This window comes from Phyllostomus discolor, chromosome 7, assembly GCF_004126475.2.
Source record: "Phyllostomus discolor isolate MPI-MPIP mPhyDis1 chromosome 7, mPhyDis1.pri.v3, whole genome shotgun sequence".
Classification (NCBI taxonomy): Eukaryota; Metazoa; Chordata; class Mammalia; order Chiroptera; family Phyllostomidae; genus Phyllostomus; species Phyllostomus discolor.
The window spans coordinates 20964030-20975598 of NC_040909.2; the positions used below are offsets into that span (position 1 = coordinate 20964030).

The following is an 11569-nucleotide window of genomic DNA, read 5'->3' on the forward strand; positions in this document are numbered from 1 at the left end:
AGCTTCAGCTCGCATGGGTGGGGGCTAATGAAGACAAGTGCTCGAATTTGAGAGTTGTCAGGAAGTGAAACTGAAAACACCCAGTGCTGGATTTGACACGGGGACAGGAGAAGCAGGTGTGAGGGCTGCCTCCTACGTGGCTGCAAATGTCACTGAATACCTCCCACACGGCAGCCACGGTACAGGCTCTCACGTCAGAGTATAGGTCTTAGGATTGCACTTGACTAGCAGCAACAGGAGAACATTGCTTAAATCAGACAGAAGTTTTATTTTGTTTTGTTTTGTTTTTATCTTCTCCCATTGAAAAGTCTAGAGACTGGAGGCTCAGGACTCTCCTCCATGAAAATCTTCAGGATTCAAAATCCTTTGATCTTATTGCTGCCCCAGGTCAGGGCCTCTATTCCCAAGGCCCACCCTCTGATGCCTGCTCCAGCTCTAGCCATTACTCTATGCTGGCATTATACCTGCAACCATCAAGGAGAGAAGCATAAAAAGCAAAGGTGAAACATACATCTTTTCCAAAGAAGCCACACAACACTTGTGTTTATATCCATTGCCCAGGTTTATTCACTTAACCCAGAGAAGCTGCAAGGGATGCTGGGAAACATAGTCGTCACTCTGGACAGCTGTGTGTGCAGTTAGACATCCTATTACTTGGAATTAGGGGAGAATATTGAGGGGCGATCCATATTTTCCACAAAAATGGGATTAGACAGAGGTGTTGCACTTTTAATGACATCCAACAATTCAAGGTCAATGATTTCCGTCTTTCAAATCTTAGTGTTCCTCATTGGTCTTACAAGAGGGTTCCCACCAGGCAACCTTTACAATTTCTTCCAGCTGTAGAGCACTCTGACTCCATATTCACGTCCCTCACAAATAGGGCCTTTATAGTGATTCATTTGTCAAAAGTATTGATTATGTTTGATTTGTTGCAAACAAATACATTTTGATGAAGACACATATGATGTTTCCTGCGATAATTGTCCTTGATAAAGTTGAATTTACTAGGACCAGTCAAATATGATGTTTTGCTGGCTCCTTATGTATTTGATGTATTTCTTTTTGTGCAGACTAAGATATTCAAGCAGTGGAAAAATGGAAAAACATAAATTCTTATGGTTGCTTGAATTAAACATCTGATCAAAAAAAACATTAGGAATAAGTACCGCTTCTTCTAAGGAAACATACACAAATACTTCTTCGGTTAAAAATAACTCTTAATTTTTTATTGGTGAGTAGAACAATCAGAAGTTAGTCATCATTATTATCAACCCTCCCCCAAAGCTATCTGACTTTAGACAGTTGGGGGAAAGAGACAGGTTACCTATTTTGGGTTTGTTGGCTTGATGTAATCATATTTATCGTTCAGTGTTGTTTGGGTTATCTCCAGTGGTTACACCGAGTTTCCTGAAGTGATGGTAGAAGTTTACCCATGAAAATACTTGTTGTCCACAGGAAAAGAACTTAGATTTATAATGTTCCAAGGTAATGTAATGTAGGTCATATTTAGCCTTGACTTTTGTCTTTAGACTCTCCATAAATCTAGCTAGCCATGGGAAAATGGCCAAATGTTAACTTTGACTCTAATTCCAATTTATTATTTGATTAATTGAATCAGTTTAGAGCAAAGGGATATTTCCCATGTCATTTAGTATGCAAAACATTCCTGATTTAATTTACCGTAATTGAGTAGTTCAAAGAACTACTGGTGTGAAATAGGATTCTACCTGTTTTCCATCAAATAGGAGTTAATTCTGTGAAAGACGTCTTAAGGAATATTAAAAGAAAGCATTAAATATGTAAACTTTATGAAAGTACTATTCAAATCATGAAACATATTTCTTATTAATTTAAATAACAAATTAGCAAACAAGGTGACTTTTTTTAGAAGCACATTTTCTCCAAGTAAGGGCATTTCAAAATTAGTGAGGAAATACCTTTTAAAATTTACCTCTCCTCATTGCTTTTCAACCTAAAATTCAGGCACAAAGCTTCCTAGTATGAATGTGTGTGTTTATGTGTTCATACGTAAATATATGTGGATGCAAATAGTTTTATCTAATTCTCCCACATGAGGCTATTGGCCCTAAAAAATAAAGCATGACATATCAATTTGTATGACTTTAAAGTGATTTTTTATAGTGAGATCATTTAAATATAAAAATTTAAAAACTATTAATCTTCTGGTAACTTCACAAATGCATCAGTCAATGACTAACCATAAAATATAATTTGTCAGCTTTTAAGATATGAGCTAAACTTGCTTGTTCAGACTTGGGCATAGATAAGAAACCTGAATATTTAAGCAAGACACACTCCAGTTTTACAGTTGCTCAGAGATTTAAATAAGGCAGAATGATTGTCTATCACAGCTCATAATAATGCTCTTAAATTTAGAGCTCCGAGTACCCCCACTCACCAGTCGGCATGTTTCTCAAAGCTTCAGACTGAAAAACTGCAGCTGTGTTTATGTGGTAATTTAGAACCCCTATTACATATGCAAGCAACTGGGCTGGTGGCTCAATCGCGATGCATTCATTTTGCCTTTTTTTTGTATCGAAGAAACAAAATCAGAGAACTATATAGCATTATGGCCAGCTCTTTAAATCACAAAAATCAGGAGATTGAAAATTATAGCCCCACAAAAAAATGGTCTTTCCCCCTTCCCCATTAAATAAAGTTCACAACAGAAATGCCAGATACATGTATTTAAGGTGTGGGCTTCAGCTCAGCAAACATTTATTAAGGCAATAAAAAAGAAAACCCCATGTTATCATAATAAGATAAATTAAAGTGCAAGTAAGGCAGTCCTCTAACCCTGAAGAGCCTAACAGAAGATACCTGCAATCAAATACTGTGTGTGTGTGTGTGTGTGTGTGTGTGTGTGTGTACAAATAGGTTATATTCTCTATGGAGAAGACCAACGAACAGACCTGGTTTGTGTCCACATATGAATAAAATTCTGAAGTATTTTCTCTTGGAGATATTACAGATCAGTGCAATCCATATTACTTGTGATTCACATAGCAACAATATCTAAAGTATTTGTTTACTGCCTAGATCCACAGAGACCCCAGCAAAAGTATGGGTAGTTTGTCTCACTATATAGAGTGTCTGGCACAAATAAAGCCCCTTTTTATTACAAAATCTTTTATTACAAAGTCCTAAGCATGTAATTCTGTAAAGTAACAATATCACATTCAAGCACACCATATGACACTTTAGGTGAAATGTTCAAATTGCTGTCCATCTCGTGTGAGACATTCACACACCCTACCAACCACACTCAAGCAAGCCATACTTCTGCCAGACCCTGTATAGTAGCCAGACTCTGAAAAGTTGCATAAAAATTGTGTTTTTGTATAAATGGAACACTACTTTAATGATACTTAATGATTAACTCAATTTTTAAAAATCATATTCTAATTTAGGAGTTTTTATGAATTTGAGCTTTTCTCATATTATTTTGCCCATCAAATATGTGTGTGCATGGGATGAGGAGAATGTACTGACTTATTGCAAGAAAAAGTTTATTCTGAAACATTTATTCAAACACTTTTTGAAAGGCGATAGAGAGAAGTGGAACTTTTATAATTATACTGGAACATAAACAAGGTTGTTTCCAATTTACTCTTGGGTTGCATTTCAGATGTTAAGTTGACTGGAATGCAAACGTTTCTACTGGAAACAATCTCTTACATGCTGGGTTTTCAAGAAAGCTCACAAAAGCAATTTATGTATCTAAGGTAAGGCTCTGTAGTAATTATTTGTTGACGCTTTCCTTTAAAACTTTTGAGTGCTTCAGGGGAGGGAGGGCAACAACCTTCTTACTCTTCTACCTCGGTAGACAAAGCCTTCACAACTTCTAAGTCACAGTGATGGCTAAACCCAGGCACCCAGGGGGATTTTTTCCAAGCAGCTATGGAAAAGAACCTCTATCGCTGAGATTCATGAAAGAAAAAGACATCAAACAGAATGATTCCACTTAGATACTCTTTAACCTGCAAACACCTAGATAAATGATAGATGGATTGATAGATGGATAGATAGACAGACAGACAGACAGAAATACAGAAAGAAGATTTCAGAGTCATAGGAAAAGACAAGGATATGCATGCAGTGCACACCCTGTAGCTACAAGCCTGATTGCAGAGTCAGCCTACGTGGGACCTGATCTCTGATTGGTACCTGGAAGATGGATAGGGTCCAGGTTCCCTATGAGAAAAAAAAATGGAGATAATAATAGTACTGAGCTCATTCAATGTGGTAAAGGAGTAACTGAGACAATCCATGTGAAGTCAACAGCGCAAGTCCAGAACATGGGAAGCAGCATAGGTGAAGGCTGCCAGGATATAGAGAAAAGCACACTCAACTATCCATCAGTTCCAGTTTAACTAGATTTGTGACCTTGAATAGGCCCTTCAATTTCCTTGGGGATCAGTTTCTTCAGGTAAAGTGACAGGATAGGTGTAGATAAACTAGTGCTTCTTAAACATTAATGTGCATAGAATCGCCTGAGGATCTTGTCAAAATTCAGATTTTGACTCAGCGGATCGGAGGAGAGAGGTGGGAGGCTTAAGATTCTGAACTTCTAACAAGCTTCCAGAATGAGGTAGATGCTACTGACCTAAGTTCCACGCCTTGAACGGCAAAGATCTAGATGGTACCCAGCAAGAGCCTCTTCCAGCTTCAAAACTGTAGTTTATAATTATGATAGTGGTCCATTTTTTTTTTTGCACATAAAGAAGAGATAAAAAAAAAGAGATGGAGGATTCAGTTTCACTTGAAAGGAAAGCTTGTTTCAAATGATCCTGGGTATTGTATCTGTAGTGCTCCAGTGGGTCGTGGAAGTGAAGACCAGGACATAACTAAGGGCTCAGAAGATTGTTGGCTGCTGAGAAGGTGGGCCAATGGGATTTTTCTGACATGGCCTTCAGGACAGAGGCAGTTTTAAGAACTAGAGAAAAGCTTGAAGGAATTTCAGTTGGGAGATTTCTTTTTCTCTTGATTCTGGAAGGCAGCATGGAAGGATACTGAAGAGTGAGGGTTTTGTTTGAGGGGGGTGTGTGCCTGTGTGTGTTATCAACTACACATGGACCGTTTTCCCAGCTCTTGCAACGGCATGGCTGGCCCTGAGCAAACTGCTTAATTGTCTCTGACTTCATTCTTTTTTTCTATAAAATGAGAATAACAGTATTTTGCTGGACTCTTGAGAGAGGGAATTACATGAGCTAGTGCCTAAAGTTCATAGCATAACAAAAGATTATTCATTAAAATGACCATCACCATCACCGTCACCACTATCACTAACAACACTGGAAGGCTGAGCATTATAATCTCAACTCTATTTTCGTTTCCATGGCAGTTGTTTTGGTGAAACTTAGGAGTCAGCACGAGTTCCCCGAGAATAAGTATCTCAGGCTAACTTTATGTTTTTTATTGTTATGATTGCTAGATTGGCAAATTAGAGAAATGAGGCAGGCATACATATTGGACTAGCTGGAAATAGGAGGCAATATGAATGTGTGTTGAGTGGGAGGAGTGTCATCCTGGGTAGATGCTTCTTACAGTTTGCCAGTGGATTCTATCCTTAGTCTCGTCTCACTCTTTCTCAGTTTGGATGTAAACATAGGTGGCACACTGAGCCAGAATATGACACATTACCGTTCCCCATGGGTGTTAAAACGCAGGCAAGGAGACCACTTGACAAGAGTAATTGAGAAAGTGTTTGGAAGCTTGAAAGGGAGGCCAGGGTAGGCTCTGATTCCCGCCCACGCCAGTCCAGAACTGTGATTCTCTGATCACTTCTCAGGCAACGGCCTTGGAGGTTTTTATATTTGTTGCCAGGATGACAGCAAATTAACTCCGATTCCCAGCACGCTCCTTGGTGCCCACCCAAAATTTATCCCTTCACGTGTCTTCTTCCTTCAATCTGTTCTGATTGCTCTTTCAAGTCTGCAAAGATATGCGAAACCAGATAACCAAGCCGGATAAGAAATATAAATGCAACAATAGTAAGCAGACCAGTGGGGGACATAAGCCACCTTTACGGGGTTTGGCTTTAGGGTCTCAAAGGGTGTTTTCTCTTCCATGTATGTTTCAGAGAAATAAAATTATCCTACCTTTGGCCTCCAGAGCTATCTCAACCACCTACTCAGTTATCATTCACATTTCAAAGCAACTTGTGTTCATTTTATTAAAAAGTGACTTACAAAAAGTTGCTACAAATAAATAGAAGGCGAAATAACATAATACTATGTGTGCATAATGCTTTGTTTGAATAGACTTGTTGTTCCATTAAATTGGCTTACAAGCTCAATGGTAAGCAAACTGTATACATATATGTTCTGGTATACATACCCTACAATCACGAATCTCTTATTTGTTATTGCCAAGGGGATAACTTCTAATGACAGATGAAAAAACGTTTATGTTTATACTGTAGTAATAAAAGGTTTAACAAGCACAAAGCTAAGAAAACCAATGACAGCAGATACTGAATTTCCATTGCAATTGTCCTTTGAATACCCAACAGGAATAAACTATAAAATGCAGATACTACTCAGTGTGGAAAAAAATGCTTTAAATAGAAAGGTGTTCTGGAAAAACTTAAATAATTCTCACTTTACTTCACTACTTGGTTCAACATCTTCTTTCCCTGGGTGGTCCCATATTAATCTCTTAACAATATGCCAGTTTTATTTGATAGGCTGTCTAACTTACACTTATCTCCCATAATCAGTGAGGTCTTAAGTCAAGGCTAGGTTGGGGTCAGACCGGTTTTTCATCTATCATTCTTACCAATCTGTAGATGTTCCACTAGCTTAGACTTTTATTTCTGAGGTAAACATTTTGCTAAGCAGTCATGGGTCATGTGAGCGCATCAACAACTCCTTGCTAATTTATCACATTGATCACCTGACCTTCACTGAGTAAAGCCAGGTCCTTCAGCCTCTCATGACACCATGGTGTTGGCCGAAGCAGTAAGCATGGACTACTTTCTCTCATCCACAACCTGGGAAAATGAACCTGCCTTTCCGAGTCCTTTCAAATGGCTTAGGTTATATAACTGCTGACGTACTCGGAAAGGATGAATTGTTTTATGTTGCAATGTTTCCACTGAGTAGTAGAGTATGCAGGGAAGTCAGAAGTATAGAATTACAAATTTAAATACATCGGCTCTGCATGCAGAGACATTTAGAAAAGAGAATGAGGTGATATTACAAGATACTCACTTTCTAGGGGTGCTGTGTATTTCCTAGATTATTAATTTCCTTAGGTACACTTTTGAGGACTACTCAAAACAAACAAAAGAATTGTAGGTAACTTTTAATTACTAAATATGCTGTTTTTTCTTTGCAGCAACGTTTGTAAAAATCATCTGATGTATTGGTACAATCATTTCTATCTATTGGGCAGTTTGTGAGAAGTATATTACTTGGAATGCTGTGCTTGCAGAATTTTTTTCCTGTATTTTGAGGAAAACATTAAGTTTTTAATTAAATTAAATTAAATTGTTTTAGAACATAAGTGGATTAAATACCATATTATTAATAAACTCCATATCTTTCTCCGGTCTCTATAAGGTGCTGAAACATGCCAGCAAGCAATTTCTTAACCTAGAAAATCACTTCAGCAGCAAAGTTCCAATTTTCTGACAATGGAAGGTAGAAAAGTGGTTCTCAACTGGGGATGAGCTTGCCCCCTAGGGGACATTTGGCACAAAGTCTGGAGACATTTCTGGTGGGCAGAAGGAGGGCGGGGGGATGCACGTGTTACTGGCACCCAGTGGATAGAGGTCAGGCAAGCTGCCCAGCTCCCTACAGTGCAAAACACAGCAGAGATTTAGCCAGCCCAGAACGTCTATGTTGCTGAGATAGAGAAACCGTCATCTAGAATCTTATTGTAAATATAAATGCAAAATGAAAACCAGGTGGGCTGAATGAACTTCACATGCTGGACTACCATCCTTTTCAAAGGTGAGAACGTAGCAACCCTAATGTTGAACGAGGAATTCAACCTCGGATACACAAAGAAACGAAACCTTTGTTCCTTTGTGTTCCAGTTCTCATTAAGGAATACAAGTGCACGAACCGTTCCATCAGAGTGATTCATGACCACATGCTCATTAGTTCCTACAAATTGTCTTATTTGTTATTCTTGACTTTAATGTGCTGTAAATTAAGGTGTGGCATCACCACACACCACGAAATTTGCTTTTCCCTTTTCTAATAGTGCATGAGCTGACGTTTGAATGTGGTCTTTAACCTGTGGATTACATGCCACCCTTCTGCTTTTTATTTTGCTCATAGAGCATAACCTTTAAAACAGGGTGATAATTTAAAGCAAATGAGCTTCTAAACTATTTTTCTTGTTCAAACCCAGGAATATGACAAAAAAAGAAACTGAAAAACCTTGATAAGGTTTTATGTATTTCCCAATGATTTGAATGTTAGTTCTTTTCTTTTTCAGGTATATTTTGGTGTATTCTCTTGAGACTTCATTCCTTCATTTTGTCTTACCTATTACTTTAATACTGACTTGATCCTAGTTTCATATATATATATATATATATATATATTCATCTTTCCTTAACATTTTTCCCACTGCCAACTGCTATATATTACAAAACCTTTCTTATAGCTTAGAGGTTAAGCAAATTATCTTGTATAATTCACTTACTTTCTTACAAATCTCAGTTTCCTCTCTGTAAATGGAAATACTTCTCCTACCTCTCTGAGAGGATTATTGTGTGTAAATGGGAAAGTGAACGCTCAGAAAGAGTCTGGTGCACAATAATAGATACTCATTAAATAAAGTTATTACTCCCTTTTGAAAAAGTCAGAGCAGAACTTTGAAACCCCACACTCATCAAATAGTTTAAACTCCTGCCCTGGCTGGCGTAGCTCAGTGGATTGAGCATGGGCTGGGAACCAAAGTGTCCCAGGTTCGATTCCCAGCCAGGGCACATGCCTGGGTTGCAGGCCATGACCCCCAGAAACCTCACATTGATGTTTCTCTCTCTCTCTCTCTCTGTCTCTCTGTCTCCCTCCCTTCCCTCTCTAAAAAATAAGTAAATAAAATATTTTTAAAAAATAGTTTAAACTCCTTGTGTCTATCTGGCACCATTCTATCTGCTTGGGATACTTCAGAAAACAAAGCAGACACAACCAAACTCCACGCTCCTGGAAGTGGCACACACATGGACACACGTGCAAAGGCAAACACACACACACAGGTGAAAACACGTGCACCCACAATGGTGATATCAACATCCCGCGGCCCTTCCCCTACTTATCGTGGAAAATAAAGGGGAGTGCGCACCCCTCATCCAACTGGCCAAAATGGTATGATTGAGGACAGTTACAGAATGCTGAAGGAAGGCTTTTCTTTCAAATACCATTTCTTTGGGGTTTTAAGGAAAATAAAGGTACATTTCAAAAAATATATAAAGATGATCTCGCTTAGGAGAAAAAAAATCATATGAAACAGCAATAGGTACCAAACCATGCGGAAGAAGGGAATCTGCTTTTTCGACACTATTTTAATAGCTAGCAAGATCACTGAAGGAGAAATGTATCTACACATATACTTGTTGCTCTTAAACTTGAACATAAACAATTCATAGACTCAAACAGACCAGGTGAATGACAGTGCACAAAACTGCTAAAATGTGCATGAAAAGGAATAAACGCTCATTAAAGAATACATGAGCTTTTCATGAGTTCTTGGTTGGAATTTTTTTCTGCTTCAGGGCTTTGCTGTCCCTTAGCCTGAAATAATTCCCCTGCCTCTCTTCGCCTGGCTGCCTCCTCTCGTCCCTCAGCACTTAGCTGAAATGTCCTTTGAGAGAGACCTTCCCTGACTCCCCCATCTAAGTTAAGTGCCTTCACCCATCACCCTCCCTTATTCATCCTCTCTTTGTCTGTCTGTCTGTCTGTCTATCTATCTATCTATCTGGATATATTTTTGAATGTCCTTCTATCCAACTTGACTGAAAGTTCTACAAAGGGAGAGACCGATTTACATTGTCCAACTTGAGTTTTCCAGAGCCTAGCAACTGACTCCTACGTTGCCCTCAGCGAATGTTTATGGACCAGAGAAAAGCTACTACTCACTCGGGGTGTACAGGCTGCCAAGAGCCCTGAGCTAATCAAAGCATGCTTCCTTTAGTTTTCTTGATAAGACGAATGAGCCCTGCCCCTGTTGTTCTGTGAGCAAACACGTCCCATTATGTGATCTCAGTCTATTTTTCCCTGTGTATGCAGTACAAAATGAAAAATTCCCGGTATGGTGATGAATCTCCTAAGCCAAGCAAAGAACCAGGAGTAGGTAAAGCTACTTGGAAGATGCTTCTCTTGTACCATTTTCTAAGGGGAGAATGAAAGGACTCACGATTGTTCTCATTTAGGACTCCTGAAGCTAAATGTTTGCCTCTAAACCTCAGCCATCTGCCTCAGTTGCATCTTAGCAACATGACATTGCTGATTCTCCCCTCCAGAGGTGGAGCCTATTTTTCTTTCCATCCAACCAGGATTGAACATGTGACCTGCTTTGACCAATAGAATTTTAGCACATGTAACATAAGCAGAAGCTTGACAAGTGCTTGTGCTTTGGGGCTTGCTCTCTTCATGGTCTTTGGGCCCTGAGACCACCATGAGAAGAATCCAATGAGAAGCAAAGCTCATCTGTCACAGCTGAGGGCCCCCCAGGTGGGCCAGGCTGACAGCCACCAAACATGTGAGTGAAATGATGATAGATTATCCAACCTCAGATTAAGGAACCCCCAACTAACCCACACAATCATGAAAAGCAAATGAATTCTGCTTTAAGCCACTAAATTTGGGAGTGGTTTGTTAGGCAGTTGAAGCTAGCTGATGCAGTCACAAATAGCAGTATCACTATGTGACTGGCTCAGGATTCTATAAATTGTAAGTCGGGCATGAATACCCTAAGACTGTCCAAGGTATAAAAAGGGACTTTCTAATTCCAAGTTTAGGAATCACTGCATTCTAAAACATTTTCCACTTCAAGATTTGCAAAATAAGCTGTATATTAAAAATATTGAGGAGCCATGCAGTAAAAAAAAACTTGCTAAAAAATGTTAAAGACAGCCCCCCAACCCCGTTTCAAACATTCACAACTTCTTGGTATTGTAGTCATTGCTGGACCCCTGCCCTGAATGTAATGGTGAGGGGACTGGACCAGAACTGGGAGATCTTGGTTCTGGTTCAGGGTGCAGCATTAACGAAATGTAGGGCCTTTCACAAATCTAATTTGGTAAAATTAGATCAAATGAGAGGCATAATTCAGGCCCTGAGGTTCTTTTAGGTAATCATCAACCTATTCATGTCACCTTGGATGGAAATTGAAACGATGCATGGACACTTTGTTTTCCGCATTGTATTCTGGTTTTGATGAGTCATGACAACTCTGAAGTAGCAAATCGTCCATTCATCTCAAAATCTTTTTGGAGAGCCTGCTCTAGGTCAGGCACTATTCTGAGCGCTGGTGCACTCAGTGCCCGAGGCTCTCTATGGCAGCTCGTCTTCTGACAGAGGCCGCC

General features: G+C 39.2%; 1 non-coding gene across 1 annotated transcript; it reads right to left on the minus strand.

Moving 5' to 3' along the window:
• Positions 1–6434: 6434 nt before the first annotated feature.
• On the minus strand, positions 6435–6573 carry LOC114502182. The gene has a single exon (XR_003685033.1). It is a non-coding gene; the product is annotated as a small nucleolar RNA SNORA8 (small nucleolar RNA).
• Between the last annotated feature and the right edge of the window lie 4996 nt (positions 6574–11569).